The following is a 13,180-nucleotide window of genomic DNA, read 5'->3' on the forward strand; positions in this document are numbered from 1 at the left end:
TATCAATAGAACCCCAAAGGCATGCACAAAACGGAGAACTACTTAATGTTGTGCTATATGTACGGTGGGCTAAGCTAATTTGGGGAGGGAGCTTACTCATAAGGGGGGAGAGAATATTTTTATTGATCTTGTGCACTGTCTTTGATAAAAATCAAATTGTGACCTCTGAAGAAATTGCTGGAGTTTTTCTGCTTGCAAAGGTATTTTGTGTGTTACAAAGGAACTGCAAGCTTCCTTCCACATGAAGCTAATGTTTTGAAGTGAATCATACATAAATGTTCATCTCTCCTACAGAGGTACACTTGGATATAGGTACACAGACATAAAATTGAACTATGGCGTAGAGAAAAGCTGTTAATATCACTGGTTTATTCATAAAAAATAATGATTGTCTGTGAAATGCATTGGTGTATAAATCCTACTTGCAGAATGTCCTCTCAGCCAATTGAAATATAGCTGTCTGCTGGAACCCACAAGTAGATCACAAATCAACAGGGATATTTATGGTATTTAATGCACAAAATAATTAGAGTACATAAATGCTACAGCCAAAATAGCCTAAAGCAGATGTAGAAAGAGCTTGCCTTAGGAATTGTGAGTATTTCTGATGTTTTATCTTTGCTCTGTTGACCAAAGATGGAAGATTATGTCCATTCTCAGATAACTCTCATTTTCATCAAGAAAAAGTTAGGTGTACTTTTTGGAACGAGATACTTTCCTTTCTTTTAAAACTTTTTTTTTTATTATTTTAAAAACCATTTATCTAAGGGCAAAGCTGGCAGGTTTTTTGCATGTCCAAAAATTTCTGTTGCTTTATGCAAGTTTTGGGTGTTCAGAGTACAGGAGAAAATCCTTAAAAAGACATTTTTCCACAGAATTCTCTAGTTAAATACCTGTAACAGCTTTATACTTTTTGAAGAACACCATTACGCCATTTCTTTCCTGTTAAAGAAACTACCATAGTGTATGTTTTGTGTAGAGGTCATGTGTGTATATGAGAAAATTACTGTTCTTTGCATGAAGAGGAGAAGACCTCTACCTAAATCACTGAGCAGCGGAGGCAGTGATAGTGATTGAAGCAGCTATTTATATTGAACTTTAATCCCAATGTTCCACATGTGGCCGCCTCATATTTCCTATACGATGCTCCCTTTCCCAGTCGTACCCTGAAGAGAGTTTCTTGTTTTGCTTGCAAAATACCCCTTGGTTTTCTGCACAGAAGTAGCAGGCTGTTTTGTGACTGCAATCTTGATAACACCTCCGTAAGGAAGGAAACCCTGTCAACATAGATCACAATTACAGTGAATGAAATTGGGATACAGGATGTTAGTGGGTAAAACCTGAAGATAGGTTTTTGGAAGGGAATACGCTGGGTAGCAGAAATGGCCCCGTGAAGGTGAATTTTGTTTTGCTGTTTGGGATATGGATTTGAACATTGCTTCAGGCTCATTCTGAAGAGCAACCCCATCAGTCCAGCTTTGTGTTGGGTTGATCCTCCCTCCCTTTCCCTCTCCACCTCTGTCATCAGAGTCAGGGGAAATTAAAGCAAGTGGATGCATGCCAGGCCAATTATTTTGTTGCTCTGTCGATAGGTGTTAGCTGTGGATGCTGTCAGTCTTTCACACAACCAGGCTGAAGAGCTCTCAGTATGCAGAGGGAATTTTGGGTTGGATCGGATCAGCTCTCAAACTCCTCCTGCCGCTACTACAAATGCCCTTCTGATGGAAACCATACAATTTTTCTCAAATTAGCAGAAAGAAGGGGAAGGAGTTCAACTGAAGTTTGGCACATATAACTTTTTATTTCTTCATTGGGTTTTCTTAAGTGTTTGTTGTTGTAGGACTGAATAGCTATTTGTCTTGACTGTTTGGTATAAGATATGAGAGATGTAGATTGCTTTGTACTCCTTGAAGATATGTGCCAAGGGTTCATGGCTTGTGTCTTCTGTGTGCATGAATGGCACCAGGGTGGGAGAGGATAGAGGAGCTTTAAGACCTCAGTGTGCTCCTTTATAGACCATAGTTCACATTGTTTTGTCTGTTACAACAGTACCTTTAATAATGAAGATGGTGCATGCTTTTCCACATGTGACCGAAAAAAAAAGGAAGGCAAACTTGGTCTAAGGACTCTGTCCAAAGCCTGGATTTTTTTTTTTTTTCTGCAGCTAACATTGCACATTAGAAACAAAAATTATGCTAGTTATACTTGCAAGCCATTTACTTTTATGCTTGTGGGTTTTTTGGTTTTTTTTTCAAAGAGAACATTCTTCCTGAATTTGAAAATTTCACTCAATGTGGAAGATTAAGTGACTCACAGAATGGAAACATGGTGGTTTTGTTTTTTTTTTTTTAAACATAAACATCACCTCTTTCTCTTCTGTGAGCTCTTAAATACTTAATACATTCAGAAGTGTTTACACAAATAAGGATAAAGCCCACTCAGAGTTTTTTTATCCTCTAGGTGAATCAAGGTTTAGTGAGCAGAATTCAGTAAGATAAATTTTCTCTACAGGGTAAACTAAATTGTGTTTATTCTATTTACTCACTGATTTCTAGGTTGGGTTTTTTTTAAGCTTTTCTATTTTCCTTGCATTCCACTCATGAATGAAATGCATGACAATAGTTCTGCACTAGGGGCTACATATTGCAGAAGGTACAAAACAGTAGGAACTTTCTGCACGTCTACCTTACTAGCGTAACTTTAGATAGGGGCAGGATGAATTCTTCATCACTTTGTGCTTTTAATTATGAGCGGGTGTGTTACTGTCATGCTGTCTAAGCTAGAAATCTTTCAAACCTGACAGCAGTAACTGGCAGAAGCTTTTCTGGTCAATAGCTTTTACTTAAGAATCCCTTTTGGTCTTCAGATGGTAACGCCTTCTCTCATATAAAAAGTATCAGCCCAAACTTTTGCACTAAAAGTAGCAATAGATGTGAAATTCTACTTTGGAAATGGGAATCCACACAAGATGTGCTTGGAGGGAGTGCTCAGTCATAATATAAATTACAAATTAATTTGCTTACTGGATAACAACTTAAAGCTTGTATTTGTAACCCAAGTAAATAATACTAATAATTTATGTCCAGGCAGGTGTGTTACTTAGTTCCTTATAATCCTAAAGGCCTTGCATTATTACTTTAAATTCCAAGTTGTTAATAGCAGAGATAAACTTATTTGATGGGATGGTTACATGAACACCACTGGATTTCAAGAGGGCTGTTACTTAAGAGGGGGGAAGGATTGCCTTTCAGCCAGAGAGGGACACAGAATTGGTGATCATTCACTTATTTGCAGAATTAGAAGTTTGGACTCGGGATTTAGTCATTAGTTATTGGTATTTAATTCACATTAAACATGAAGCAAGTCCAAGTGGGCAAAATCTCTCTGTTTTGCAAGCCTGGGATTTCTGTATCTGCTTTGAGGAGGAAGCAGCTTTGCTGCTCAGGTTCTGGGCTGTTGGTGCCGACCTGCAGCAGGGGAGCATGGCTTTGGCAGCGGTGGGGTCTGTGGGACTGGTTGCCATCACCTTCTGAATGCTGGCAGCATTCTATCTGGAAGTTCGTAATGACACTTGCTTTCATTGTGGTCCCTCAGTGAGAAAGATGAGCCCTCATCTGTAAAAAGGATGTGATTTCCAGATAAAGTTATTAAAAGCCTTGAAAGAGTGCTGTCCCCAGTGGTCTGCTGCTTAAAAGCACCGGTGATGCTGATGGGCTGAGGACAGAGGACATTTAGACTGCAAAACCTGCAGAGTGCTCACGCTTTAAGAGGACTCATGGGTTTCAGGGGCTGGGGGCAAGTATCTTTGTCCCCAGCCTCACAGAAGTGGCAAGGATGAACCAGCAGTTACACCAGAGGAGTGAACCTGTCATCAGCTCAGCGAAGGATGTGTGCATCTCATTGGCACCGAGGGAACCTTGATGGCCTTGAAGAAAGCTGAAGTATTGCCTCGGGATGCACAGCCTGAGGGCACTCTCTGCCTCCAGCCCCCTGAAGGTCACTGTGAGAAGGACTTGTGACGCAGCTCAATTGTGGGAAGTCCAGCAGCTTTGTATGGTTACACAGCCAGTTGGTGTTAGTGTTGAGTGCTGGGTGTGCAGAGCTGAAGTGCCTTCCTGATGAAGATGGGACATGCAGGGCGTTGTGAGGACTCTTCTGTGCTTCACAGAGAGAGAGGGAAAGGGTTAGAAAGGGAAGAGTAGGGTCTGTGATTGATATTGTTGAAATTAAAAAAGGGGACCCTGAAATGAAAGATGTATTGAAAGGAGGTTGAATAGTGAAAGGATAAGAAGTCATGGTTTGCAATGCTTCTGAGGAGTGGCTCAGTGCGGGACGTAAAGGGTTTAGCACACGTGATCTTGCATTGAGTTATCCGTTGAGGAGCCTTTGTGGGGCAGGGGCACTCCTGCAGCACTTCTGGAGCTACCTCCAAAGCTGCCTGGTGTCCCTACTTGTACAGGCGATTGCCAGGCTTCCCTCCAACTTCTCTGATGGCCTCTTCTCCTCAGGCTAGGCCTCCCCACAGTTCCTCCCACTGATGCTTGAGTGCACCACTGCCTCTGAAGCTGTCTCCTACCGAAAGCTGTGCTGCCACAGGCTCCACCACCTCCTGGGTGCCGTGGTGGAGAGTGCTGAGCAAAGGGCAGAGGCCTGTCAAAATTGTGACAGCAGGTGCAAACCAGAAACATGGCTCTTTGCGAGTTAGGTTTCTTTGTGGAGGGAGAGTGCTGTCAGGGGAGCCGTGGAGAGTCAAGGGGGCCCCTTTTCAGAGGGAAGAGTTAGCTATTGCTCCTGGCCATGGCTTCTGTCCAAGCGCTTGCCAGCAACAGGGACAAACTCTGTATTTCATTGTCCTCAGGAAAAACAGAAGGAAGGTGAGAATTACCATTGTGTTTCTGGACAGATGCTCTCCTCCTCTTCTCCACCCTCCTTCCCACTCCTGTCTGGTTCTTCGTTTGCTGAAGGAGAGGAGTTTGCACCAAGGGATACCTTATGTCAAGCACTCCTCCTAGTTACTTGCAGCGTTGTCTGTCTTCTGTAAAAGTGTGTCTTGCTTTAGTGGGGTAGGGGCAGCACTTCCTCACGGAGGCCAGTCTTCCTTCACAGGTTAGACATGCTCCTGGAGGGATGGGAGCCATGCTGGTGTTTACTGCTTTGCCTCTGCTGCACCTGGCCCAGGCTTCTGCTGTCCTGGAGGTTAAGCAGTGTCTGAGGGAAAATTGTAATTCTCTCGTTGCTGAGCTAGTGACTTTCTCACAACGTGGCTGGACAGTTTCTCTCTTTTGCCTCCTTGTTTATCTTATTAGGTGCCTGTGGTGAGGATCAGGTCTCTGTTCAGGACTTAAAGGAGAGGCAGAAGTAAAACTCCCCTTTTTTCTGCCACCCTAGACAGGAACAGCCTGTACAAAATTGATCGCACTGTTGGTTTGTTTGAGTTTGGTTTTTTACAGGAAGGGGATGTTGCTAGTTTTCTTGCTTGTTGGTGCCCAAATGGCTCTGACCTCCTCCTCCTCTCCTTGTTTTCATTGAACAAGTGAAGCAGGACAGTCCCAGCTCTTTGGTGTTAAAGGTTTTTAAGCTTGAACTTTTAAACTTTTTAAGGATTTTCTTTTTTAGTGGTTGTGAAGTAGTTTATAACATTTTGGTAGAATTGTTAGGGTTGGAAGGGACCTCCAAAGATCATCTAGTCCAACCCCCCTGCAAGGAGCAGGATCATCTTTGGCTAGGTCAGGTTACTCAGAGCCTCATCCAACCTGGCATTGAACGTTTCCAGGGATGGGCATCCACCACCTCTCCAGGCAACCTGTTCCAATGTTCCACCACCCTCACTGTAAAAAATTTCTTCCTTATGTCTAATCTAAATCTACCCTCTTTTGGTTTAAAATCATTACCCCTTGTCCTACCACAACAGACCCAGATAAAAAGTTCATCCCCATCTTTCCTGTAGGCCCCCTTGAGGTACTGGAAGACTGCTATAAGGTCTCCCTGGAGCCTCCTCTTCTCCAGGCTGAACAGCACCAACTCTCTTAGCCTCTCCTTACAGGAGAGGTGCTCCAGCCCTCTGATCATCTTTGTGGCCCTCTTCTGGACCTTCTCCAACTGGTCCATGTCCTTCTTATGTTGGGGGCTGCAGAACTGGACACAGTACTCCAGGTGGGGTCTCACCAGGGCAGAGTAGAGGGGGAGAATCACCTCCCTCGACCTGCTGGCTGCGGTTCTTTTGATGCAGCCCGGGATGCAGTTGGCACGCCCTGCTGGCTCATGTTGAGCTTCTCATCTACCATCACTCTCAAGTCCTTCTCTGCAGCACTGCTCTGAATCCCTTCATCCCCTAGCCTGTATTGATACAGGGGTTGCCCTGGCCCAGGTGCAGGACCTTGCACTTGATATTCAGTATTCAGATGATATCTGAAACAAATATGATTTTTTTTTCTTTGAGAGATATCTTTTTGATAGTCATTACCATAACTTATAGGAAGCAATCCCTTGGTAAGTTGTTCTCTTCAGCCATTTCAAGTCACTGAAGTTGTCTATGACTTGAACATGCTGAAAAGAATTTAGAAAATTAGCACATCATTCTTGTGTAGAAATGAGACTATGTGAATATGACATTGTGGGACTCTAATGTCCTGATGTATCCCATAGATTGATTCACAGCTTTCTGTACCTGCAAGACATGCAAACATAACTTCAGCACTGGATATCAGACTGACTTTGAGCCTTGCATATCACCAGTGGCAGGTTCCACAAGGCAGTTTATATCCCAGTTGCCCCACAGCTATCTCATCCTTTCTCAGGTTGTATTGGTATTGCTTCTCAGCATGGAACTGGATTTTATTTAACCAGATGTATCACTTGTGATTCTGTAGACTTCAGATTAATAAATAAAAGGAATTTTAAGGATGGTAGAGGATAAAAATTGTTTTTCCTATATATATACAATTAGATGTTTTAAAGTTGTTACAGTGATCATCAGTGAGTACATTGGTATAGTTTTTCTTTTAGAATCAAAGAATCATAGAATGGTTGGAGTTGGAAGGGACCTTCAGAGGTCATCTAGTCCAACCCCCCTGCAAGGAGCAGGGACATCCCCAACTAGATCAGGTTGCTCAGAGCCTCACCCAGCCTGGCCTTGAACGTTTCCAGAGATGGGGCCTCCACCACCTTTCTGGGCAACCTGTTCCAGTGTTCTACAACCCTCATTGTAAAAATTTTTTTCCTAATACCTAATCTAAATCTACCCCCCTCTATTTTAAACCATTACCCCTAGTCCTATCGCAACAGGCCCTACTGAACAGCCTCTCCCCATCTTTCTTGTAGGCCCCCTTGAGGTACTGGAAGACCGCTATCAGGTCTCCCTGGAGCCTTCTCTTCTTCAGGCTGAACAGCCCCAACTCTCTCAGCCTGTCCTCATAGGAAAGGTGCACCAGCCCTCTTGTCATCTTTGTGGCCCTCCTCTGGACCCTCTCTAACTGGTCCATGTCCTTCTTATGTTTGGGGCTCCAGAACTGGACGCAGTACTCCAGGTGGGGTCTCACCAGGGCAGAGTAGAGGGGGAGAATCACCTCCCTTGACCTGCTGGCCACGCTTCTCTTGATGCAGCCCAGGATGCGGTTGGCCTTCTGGGCCGCAAGGGCGCATTGCCCGCTCATGTTGAGCTTCTCATCCACCAGCACTCCCAAGTCCTTCTCCTCAGGGCTGCTGTCAATCCATTCTCCAATGCTCTCTTGTCTCAGAGCAGGATCTAGCTATTAATGAGAAGCTATTTGTCGCATGCTAGTTTGTGTATTACAAATACTTCATTTGAAAGTAAAAAGGGAACCTTGTTTTCAAACATATTTTTCTGTGTTTGACTTTAAAGTTGTCACTTAGGGCAAAAAGGAGGAGCAACAGAAAAATCAGCTTTGACTTGCTCTCTTTGGATTAAACCCTTTGTCTGTTGTACTGCTTCTCAAATCTTTATTTAGTTTTTTTTTGTTCAATCCTAAAGTGCAGTAGTTAGGTTATAAATACTAAACATCACTTCTTTCTACTTAGGTTGTGGTTTTTTTTTCTTGTTGTGGGACAGGTTGGTTTGTTTTGGTTTTTGTTTTGCCCTAAGCTGATGTGCTGTGCAAGGGGCGTACTGTGATGCCACAGCTGCAGATTAATTGAGGATCATGCTGGTAAATCACACAGCATGGAGTTCTGGCTATAGGACATGATGTTTTCAGGGAAATTAAAAAGAAAAATTATTCCTACCACTGCATCTCTGTTAGTTTGGTAATGTTGTGATAATAGACCTGTATTCCTAACTGACACCCACTTGATAACATTGCTTTGGGAGAGAGAATTACAGGAACCAAGCAGGCAACAAATCTTTAGTACAAAGCAAATTGAGCACAAAATACCTTAGTGATCTGCATAGTGAATAACAAATCACCTCAAAGCAATGCAAAGTCATAATCCCATTTTATTCGACAGATCTGTGGTGACTGGTGTAGCCTCATCTGTGTTTTATTCTTGCATATGTGTTTTTAGGTGATTCTTTTTCCAGGTACAGTGGCATCTTATCTGAGATTTTTTTTTTTTTTTTAATCTTAGTTTATTTCCATCCTATTAAAACATGGACAGGAGTATAATAAAAGACATCATTGTTTTCAAGTTCAGTGGTGTCCAGTCGTCGCTGTAAAGCTGTGGACAAGAGCAATGAGAGAGGGAGGGAAGTGGCAGGAGGTGAAAACCCTGCAGAACCTCTGAGTTTTGCAGGGTTTCCACCTGCAGAACCTGAGAGTCGGTAATCTGTAAGTGATATTGCCTTTATAGCGGAGAAGCATTTTTCCAGATAAGATATTGCAGGCTTCAAAGTATTGAGCCCATGGTTAGGTTCCATAGAGGAATTGTACCCATCTGAAAACAGCCCAGATTTCACCGCTGCTCAGAACAGAAACCTTTTAAAATGGTCAGTATCCGCAGCCTCCTTCCTCTGTCCCGTGAACAGGTCACCTCCAGAGGCTTGTGGTTTGTCTATGTATTTTCTAATTATTCTCCTCTCCTTTTTCAATAGAAGGATGACTTAGAGCATATCTGAGCGCTTCTCAGATGTCTCTTTGACTTTTGCCACCTATTGAGGGAGAAGTGTGATTATAAAATCTTGGTCAGGGAAGTACATACCCTGTAAATCTCATCTACTGAGAAAACACAGTATCCGCTCTGTGCCGGTAACTGTCTGTGTATTTATCATCTAATTATGGTACAGGGGTAGTGTCAGGTTAAAGCCTGGTCACGTTAGACTTTAGTGATGCAGGACTATGTCAGTTCTCTTTTATTAACTTCAGTGTTGTGTAGAAATACAAGGTTGTCATTCATGAAATAAGAAGCAATTCGAACACCTTTCATAAATCTCATTATGAATCTTTGCTGAACAAAACCAGAATACTGTGCCAGAGGTAACTATCTAGTAATATCTTCAAGACTACTAATGCTATTGTTAGAGAGTCATTCTTTCTGCAGCATTATATTTAAAGGCACTCTTCTAAAAATCACCAGCCTATTATTTTTTTAACTCAAGCTGTAATCTTTTGTTCTATATAAGACTGTCTACTTTTAGAGGTAGTTTCTTCTTCTATCATAAATTCAGCAGTTTACATGTAGAGTTGGAGTTTTTACGAGTACAGCAAATATTCAAAGATGTTCGGTTTTATTATAATGAGTCCAGTAACTTTCAAACTATAATTTGCAGAAGTTAAGTTAATGTTTAAGGTGTACATATCACATAGTCTGGCACTGGAATATAAATGTGGTTAACTTAATAGTAAAATAACTCTCCCCTCCAGCATTGAAACTATTAATTAAAATAGCTGAAGCTCAGTAAAGTGTTTAAAAAATACTGGTTATTAGCCATTTTATTACTTACAATTATAGTGTACTAAATAGGGAGAAGTCAAAATCTGAAGGAGAAGACATCCATGTGCTTGGTGGCTGTAGCATGATGCAGTGCAGGCTGTTAATCTGTTATTGTTTTGCAATATTTATACATTTTTTAATAATAATTTGTGACTTTTGTCCATGTGTTCTGTTTTTTGTTGACCAGTTGGGCAGGAAACCTTTACTGAAGGGATTTCAAGGGAAGGTGAATTTGGAGTGAAAACATAAATTTAATTGCAGTAGGTTAATCTACCTGCAGTAGTATGGTCTGTGTGGGTTTGCTATGATCAGGTTTTATAGTAGTTCTGGTCATTATGTCCCATGCACACAATGTGAAACCATGTAATACTACAAAGAGGAAAAAAGTGATATATATGTCTTGTATAGTGCCATTACTGAGGGCTGAATTTTATCTCCAGTGAGGAAACTGGCACAGTGAATTTTAGTATCTTGAATTCTGATGGGGCAGTTGCTTTTAAGGGCCTTGGGTTCTTACTTTCTTTGTTTAAATGCTCATGTAACAAATTACTTAAACTGCGTGTTCTCCCAAAATTGAGGGATGTAACTCAGAGAGAGAGAAGAGACAATCTGAGAAAAGATCTTGGCAAAGCACCTTTAGCAGCCAAAGTTGGCATCTGATTAGCACATTACATGGATGCATCATATTTTTTTTTTTTTGTGCAGAGCAGCATCACTAAAACATGCTAGAAGCTGCGCCTGACAATGGAAGTTGCATGTATTAGTGGAGATTAAAATCTGACAGATTTGAAATGCAGTCAGTTCCTGGAGATGGTATGGAGTATTATATTTTTTTTAATACTGTGAAAACTTGAAAAACACGGCTTCTGCCCTGTTTGGTTGTAAAGAAGGAAGGAAGTCACTCCTGCCTTGAGTCAGGGAGCTGGGAATCTGAAATAAATGAAAATATGTAGTTGCTTTGGGAATCCTAATATCTGCATAAAACCTTGGTGTCACCTCAGACTCCGTGGATTTCAGAATGACTGGAGGGAAAGATGTAGGATATCATAGAATCATAGAATGGTTAGGGTTGGAAGGGACCTTCAAAGGTCATCTAGTCCAACCCCCCTGCAAGGAGCAGGGACATCCCTGACTAGGTCAGGTTGCTCAGAGCCTCATCCAGCCTGGCCTTGAACGTTTCCAGAGATGGGGCATCCACCACCTTTCTGGGCAACCTGTTCCAGTGTTCTACAACCCTCATTGTAAAAATTTTTTCCTAATTTCTAATCTAAATCTACCCCCCTCTATTTTAAAACCATTACCTGTCGTTCTATCGCAACAGGCCCTACTAAACAGCCTATCCCCATCTTTCTTGTAGGCCCCCTTGAGGTACTGGAAGACCGCTATCAGGTCTCCCCGGAGCCTCCTCTTCTCCAGGCTGAACAGCCCCAACTCTCTCAGCCTGTCCTCATAAGAGAGGTGCTCCAGCCCTTTTATCATCTTCATGGCCCTCCTCTGGACCTTCTCCAACTGGTCCATGTCCTTCTTATGTTTGGGGCTCCAGAACTGGACACAGTACTCCAGGTGGGGTCTCACCAGGGCAGAGTAGAGGGGGAGAATCACCTCCCTTGACCTGCTGGCCACGCACGCTGTGGGTGTGGGGATGTGAGGTTGGGCACAACAGTGAAGCCCTGTAACAGACCTGGCTGTGGAATAGGCTGTGTTCAGGTTTTGACTTTAGGTCTCACTGGAATCACATCAAGCACAGCTTCAAATAAACTTTGATCGCAACTCGTTCATCTCAGGCAGTGTATCTATTGAACTGAACTAAGGATTTGTAAGATACCAACTCTGTCATCATTGTTGCTCACTGGATTACTTATCTACCTATTTCTTCATTGAAATTTGCTCTAGAGGTACAAAAATCCTTATAGATTACTTTATTCATAAGCTATGTATTTGCTTCCATTGCTAACCCTAATGGAGCTAGGTGATTTCAGATTGATACCAGCTAGTTAGGTACTTGAACCCATAAATAAAATAATTACTAGTAAAGAAATGCCAAGTCTAAATTGGTGATTAAGAAAGTTACTCCATATGCTGAGGGTTAGGCAATGGCGGTTATATGTCTTCCCCAGTGGAACTGTTCAATAAAAGGAAAAAGAAGTATGTATTTTAAACAAAAAATAAACATGAAAAGGAAACTGAGACACAGACAATGTGAGAATGCACAAACTGAAGTCGAACAGCATAGACAAAAGGAGCCTTCAAAGTGACTAGATACCATCAGTTCTGTAAACAGAGGAATAACTCAGAAACCATGGAAGCAGTATTTTCTGTCATTAATTCTTTCCGCATGGTGGAAAAACATATGTTTCTAAGCAAAGGAACATTTAGCCTTATTGTAACAATTAGTGTCAGATCTAAAGAATGGTCTTAAAAAATCAGAATGAAAGGATGCATCAGTGCAGTAGCAACTTCAGTTCTTCAGTCTTCAAAGATTGTCAGGTTTTGCATTGGAAGAGGATTTATTGAATGTGACAATATGCAGAGCACATGTGATGTTTACTTGGTTTCTGTGAAGCAAGGAGTTGTTCTCCCACAAAACGGTGGCATGTAAATACAGCGATAGTCAGGAGATGATTTTAAGATTTTTTAAATAAATAGCAAATGGGTAATAATTCATTACGGGGGTGTACAGTCACTCTAAGTATATTTATGATTTTCATTAGGCTTAATACTCTACAGCTGCCAGCAGTGGGAATGAACCTGTTAACTAATTCAGAGATGCACTGAGTATTTCCCACAGAAGTAATAGCATAGCAGCTAAACAGCTACCTTTGATTTTGAAGATGGGATGGGGAAGGAGGAACGATGTAAATCTCCTGTGGTGCCATCTGGAAGAGACATGGGTGTTGCCTTGATAAAAAGGCTTCCTCCCCCCTTACCATGTCATGAAAAAGTCTGATGATAAAAATATTACCAGATACATGCTTGCAACAACGTGTAGACACACTAATTACGAGTAGGTGTGACAGCCAGGTAAAAGCAGTACCTAAGGAAATTGTGACTAACATATTTGTGGGTGGAAAAGAGACTGTTTTTGTTAAGTACCATGCTCTTCAGTGTCTATTTCTTTTGTTGCTTGCATTTCCCCTGAGTGGCATGTTATGTTCCCTTAAAAAGACATACCTGGTACAGCAGGCAGACTGGCTGTTTGCTGTGCCTGGATATTGAAGGTGCTGAGCTGAGCATGATGCAGCTGACTGGAGGGAAGGAGGTTGTATTTCCCATGAAGTACACAAAATACGAGCAT

General features: G+C 42.0%; 1 protein-coding gene across 9 annotated transcripts in view; it reads left to right on the forward strand.

Moving 5' to 3' along the window:
• CTNND2 (catenin delta 2) overlaps nucleotides 1–13,180 on the forward strand; it is a 676,745-nt gene that overhangs the window by 405,281 nt on the left and 258,284 nt on the right. The gene's annotated exons all lie outside the window — the stretch shown is intronic.

This window comes from Chlamydotis macqueenii, chromosome 2, assembly GCF_036417535.1.
Source record: "Chlamydotis macqueenii isolate bChlMac1 chromosome 2, bChlMac1.mat, whole genome shotgun sequence".
Classification (NCBI taxonomy): Eukaryota; Metazoa; Chordata; class Aves; order Otidiformes; family Otididae; genus Chlamydotis; species Chlamydotis macqueenii.